Raw genomic sequence first — 6,000 nt, 5'->3', positions numbered from 1 at the left:
TTGCAGAAAAGCATCCCCAAAGAATGTTTCCACCTCCATGCTTCACGGTTGGGATGGTGTTCTTGGGGTTGTACTCATCCTTCTTCTTCCTCCAAACACGGCGAGTGGAGTTTAGACCAAAAAGCTCTATTTTTGTCTCATCAGACCACATGACCTTCTCACATTCCTCCTCTGGATCATCCAGATGGTCATTGGCAAACTTCAGACGGGCCTGGACATGCGCTGGCTTGAGCAGGGGGACCTTGCGTGCGCTGCAGGATTTTAATCCATGACGGCGTAGTGTGTTACTCGTGGTTTTCTTTGAGACTGTGGTCCCAGCTCTCTTCAGGTCATTGACCAGGTCCTGCCGTGTAGTTCTGGGCTGATCCCTCACCTTCCTCATGATCATTGATGCCCCACGAGGTGAGATCTTGCATGGAGCCCCAGACCGAGGGTGATTGAACGTCATCTTGAACTTCTTCCATTTTCTAATAATTGCGCCAACAGTTGTTGCCTTCTCACCAAGCTGCTTGCCTATTGTCCTGTAGCCCATGCCAGCCTTGTGCAGGTCTACAATTTAACTCTGATGTCCTTACACAGCTCTCTGGTCTTGGCCATTGTGGAGAGGTTGGAGTCTGTTTGATTGAGTGTGTGGACAGGTGTGTTTTATACAGGTAACGAGTTCAAACAGGTGCAGTTAATACAGGTAATGAGTGGAGAACAGGAGGGCTTCTTAAAGAAAAACTAACAGGTCGGTGAGAGCCGGAATTCTTACTGGCTGGTAGGTGATCAAATACTTATGTCATGCAATAAAATGCAAATTAATTACTTAAAAATCATACAATGTGATTTTCTGGATTTTTGTCCTCTACATGCTTTGTAAGTAGGAAAATCTGCAAAATCGGCAGTGTATCAAATACTTGTTTTCCCCACTGTATATTGTGAGGACCAGTACCAGATCACTGTGGAGCTATATATTGTGAGGACCAGTACCAGATCACTGTGGAGCTATATACAGGGAGTACCAGTACCAGCTCAATGTGGAGCTATATATTGTGAGGACCAGTACCAGCTCAATGTGGAGCTATATATTGTGAGGACCAGTACCAGCTCAACGTGCAGAGGTACAAGGTATTTAAGGTATATATGTACAGTGCCTTCAGAAAGTATTCATACACCTTGACTTATTCCCCATTTTGTTGTGTTAGTCTTAAAATAGATTAAATCGTTTTTCTCTCACCCATCTACAGACAACGCCCCATAATGACAAAGTGAAAACATGTTTAGACATTTTTGCTAGTTTATTGAAAATTAAATACAGTTCTCATTTACATAAATATTCACACCCCTTTACTATGACACTACAAATTGAGCTCAGGTGCATCCAATTTCCTTTGCTCATCCTTGATGTCACTGCAACTTGATTGGAGTCCACCTGTGTCCAAATCATTCAAAAGAAACCTGTCTATAAAGTGCAATCGGAAAGTATTTAGACCCCTTTACTTTTTCATGTTTTGTTACATTACAGCCTTATTCTAAATTGATTCAATTGTATTTTCTCATCTACACACAATACCCCATAGTTTTTTAGAAATGTTTGCAAATTTAAAAAAAAATTAAATTGAAAAGGGAATTGTAACATTTACAGTCTTTTTGGGTATGTCGCTCCAAGCTTGTCACACCTGTATTGGGAAGTTTCTCCCATTCTTCTCTGCCGTTCCTCTCAAGCTCTGTCAGGTTGGATGGGGAGCGTCGCTGCACAGCTATTTTCCGGTCTCTCCAGAGATGTTCGATAGGGTTCAAGTCTGGGCACTGGCTGGGCCACTAAAGGACATTCAGAGACTTGTCCCGAAGCCACTCCTGAGTTGTCTTGGCTGTGGGCTTTGTCCTGTTGGAAGATGAACCTTCGCCCCAGTCTGAGGTCCTGAGCACTCTGGAGGAGGTTTTCATCAAGGATCTCTCTCCTTTGCTCTGTTCATCTTTCCTTCGATCCAGACTAGTCTCCCAGTCCCTGCTGCTGAAAAACATTCAATACTACAGAAATGTATTGTATTACCATTCTCCAGATCTGTGCCTCGACACAATCCTGTTTCGGCGCTCTAAGGACAATTCCTTCGACCTCATGGCTTGGTTTTTGCTCTGACATGTACTGTCAACTGTAGGACCTTATATAGACAGGTGTGGGCCTTTCCAAATCATGTCCAATGAACTTAATTGACCACAGGTGCTCCAATCAAACATCTCTGGAAACATCAAGGATGATCAATGGAAACAGGATGCATCTGAGCTCAATTTCGATTCTCATAGGTAAGGGTCTGAATACTTATGTAAATAAGGTATTTCTGTTTGACATTTTTAATACATTTGCAAACATTTCTAAAAAGCAGTTTTCGCTTTATCATTATAGGGTATTGTGTGTAGATTGATGAGGACAAAAACATGTTTAATCCATTTTAGAATAAGGCTGTAACTGTAAAGTCAAGGTGTCCGAATACTTTGCAAAGGCACTGTATAAGGTCCCACATTTGACAGTGCAAGTCAGAGCAGAAACTATAGCATGAAGTCCAAGGAACTGTCCATAGACCTCTGAGTTAGAATTGTGATGAGGCATATATCTGGGGAAAGTAATAAAACCATTTCTAGAGTGTTGAATGTTTCCAAGAGCACAGTGGTCTCCCTCATTGGGAAATGGAAAAAATATGGATGCTTTTCATCGGTAGGGACTGGGAGACTGGTAAGGATGAGGGAACAGTGAATGGAGCCAAATACAGGCAAATCCTTGATGAGAGTCTGCTTCAGAGTGCAAACGTTCCAACGGGACAATGACCCCAAGCATACAGCCAAATCAAAGGTGGAAGGGCTTCAGAACAAGACTGTGAAACTCCCAGCCAAAGCCCATTGAAAATATGTGGAAAGACTTGAAGATTGATGTTCACCGTCGCCGTTTTGAGAGAATCCCCAAATACAGATTTGCAAAGCTGATACAGACATATCCACGACGACTCAAAGCTGGTACAGACATACCCAAGACGACTCAAAGCTGATACAGACATACCCAAGACGACTCAAAGCTGATACAGACATACCCAAGACGACTCAAAGCTGATACAGACATACCCAAGACGACTCAAAGCTGATACAGACATACCCAAGACGACTCAAAGCTGATACAGACATACCCAAGACGACTCAAAGCTGATACAGACATACCCAAGACGACTCAAAGCTGTAATCGCCGCCAAAGGTGCTTCTACAAAGTATTGACTCAGGGCCACTATTCAATATAGACTGTGCCCTGTGTGTGTGTGGGTTTGAAAAAAGTTAGCAACGTAATAGAATTAAGCATTTTTTTCACAAAACGCAACTCAACCAAATGTACATTTGAACTGACGTGTGTGTTTGTGTTTGTGTTGTCTGTATGTGTGTGTGTATGTGAACGTGTGTCGGTGTAGTGAGTGTGTGTATATATAGTCTTGTGAGTTTGGATAGAGTGCAAGATGTATCCAGGCTGCAACACAACCGTCCGTGATTAGGAGTCCCATAGGGCGGCTCACAATTGGCCCAGCTTTGTCCGGGTTTGGTCGTGGTAGGCGGTCATTGTGAATAAGAATTTGTTCTTAACTGACTTGCCTAGTTAAATAAAGGTTAAATAAGAAATGTTAAAAAGATAGAGTCAGTGCAGGTAACCATTGAATGAACTATTTAGCAGTCTTATGGCTTGGGGATAGAAGCTGTCTCGGAGCCTGTTGGTCCAATAGCCGAGGCTCCGGTGCTGGAGGGTAGCAGAGTGAACATTCTATGACGTGGGTGTCTGGAGTCTTTTGCCAATTGTTGGGTCCTTCCTCTGACACCGCCTGTTATAGAGGTCCTGGATGGTAGGGAGCTCGGCCCCAGTGATGTACTGGGTTGTACACACCACCCCCTGTAGCGCTTTGTGGTTGAGGGTGGTGCATTTGCCATTCTAAGCTGTGATGCAGCCAGTCAAAATGTTCTCGATAGTGCAGCTGTAAAACATTTTGAGGAGCTGAGGGCTCATGCCAAATCTTTTCAGCCTCCTGAGGGGGACAAGGTGCTGCTGTGCCCTCTTCACCACTGTGCGGTTTACAGTCTATTTACAGTCTGTTTTATTAGTATACTGTTTCTCAAGGTTTAAGCTGTTTCTCTTCTGGGTGGAGAGTTGTTTTTTCTTTCAGTCAGGCCATCACCAAGTGGGAGGGAGACAAAGAGAGAGAAGGATGGAGAGTATATGCAGGGATAGAGGATCAGGTAGGAGGGTTGGGTGATGTGTATGGAGGAGGGTCTAATGGGAGGAGGGATGGAGAGGAGGAGGGGGGTGGGGGGATGTTTATGGATGGGGGAGCAGGGTGGTAAACTGCTAGTGAAATGAAAATGGCTCTTTAGCAGAATCCAGGACACTTGGGCGCTGCTGCTGGATAAATGTTTCTGATTTACCGCCTGAAAGCCTGTCAGAGTGAGGGAGTGGAGGAGAGGAGAGCGGGAGGGAGTGAGAGAGAGAGAAGGGGAGAAGTTTGAGCAGAGCCCGTGGGAGAAGAATCCTGAGACAGAAGGGGAGAGAGAGGGAAATGCGGGGTGTTCAAGAGGGAGACAGGTAATAAACTGAGTAATGTAGCGGTGTTCAACCACTTCCCTCTGTCCCAAAACACACACACATTCACAATAAAACAAACAGCACAATTCACACGTTAACACCACATGTACAACCCCATAAGGAACATTGTCCTTGGGTAACCTGGAGTCCTCAACACGGTTCTTTTAGACCTACTTAATGGTGTTCCTGTAGTTCCCGACCATTCCCACGAACCGCTACATTAATGTCTACTTGAGAATGTGTGATATTCATGTGTTTAAGTGTGCGTGTGTTTGCTGGGAGATCTGTGTGCGCGCTGACCTGTGGAAAGTTTGACTGAGACACTATTCAATATAGACTGTGGTCTGGGTGTGTGTGTCTGTGATCGAAGTGTGTGTCTCTCATTCATACACACACACTCCAGACGTGCTGAAGGCCGGGGACGGTGGACGGGGCGGACGTCTCCTCTCCCAGAGCGTTTACTTGCACCCTGGGGAGGTTAGGATTATTTTATTTTTATTTTGAGTGTTTAATGTATTAAAAGGGCCGAGGTAATGAATTATAATCTTTAATGCAGCGACCGATCGATACCACGAGAGAATAAATCAGCTTTTACGGAGAGGGACAAACCCTTTAATACACTAGGAGAGAGGGGGAGAGAGAGGGCGGGAGGGAGGGGGAGAGAGAGACATAGGAAAGGGAGGGAGAGAGGGACAGACTGAAGGAAGGAGAGCGATGGAGAGAGGAGTGGTAAAGAAGAAAGTGTACGGATAGAGTTACCTTAGGGGTAGCCTCATTGACTAAAAGGCCCTGAAAGCTCTGAGATTTTGACAGTTTTGTGATGACGCAAGGTTGCAGGGTCAGACTCTGAGTTAAGACAAACACTTATTCTCTCTCTCTCTCCTGCTGTCTGTTGTTGTGTTGATGCTTTTCTCCTCTCAGCAAATCCTCGTCGATCTCAGAGTGTCTCCACAGCCCGGGGCTGGACTTTAATTAATTAGACGAAACCTTATTCCTCTCTCTTGATCAGAGTTCAGCTTTCTAGATCTCTCATTGTACCTGCTCTAGTCCTACAGGTAGCTAGCACCTCCGTCTTTGGAAATAATACAGCAACAAAAATAAAGATATACCTTGAATATCTGATATCACCAAGGGCCGGTAACTACAGTACCATCTATGAGTAAATAAAACATCAAAAACAAGGAATGTAATATTTCCAAAGTCTCAATTCATCGTGCTTTTTAGTCTGGGAATAGGCCTAGTCTGTGTCCTGGAAACGGGACCCTGGTGTTTGCTGGGTCCAAGTCGGTGTTACTGTCTCTCAGTTTTTGCTAGGTCAGTGTGATTTCAGGCAGGCAGTAAAAGAAAAAGCTGGCCATTAGTGGCTCTTTAGAGAAGGCCACCCACATTCACATTTGATGTCCAGGGCTGAA

This window comes from Oncorhynchus tshawytscha, linkage group LG21, assembly GCF_018296145.1.
Source record: "Oncorhynchus tshawytscha isolate Ot180627B linkage group LG21, Otsh_v2.0, whole genome shotgun sequence".
Taxonomy (NCBI): domain Eukaryota; kingdom Metazoa; phylum Chordata; class Actinopteri; order Salmoniformes; family Salmonidae; genus Oncorhynchus; species Oncorhynchus tshawytscha.
Note: the sequence above shows the minus strand (reverse complement) of the source record.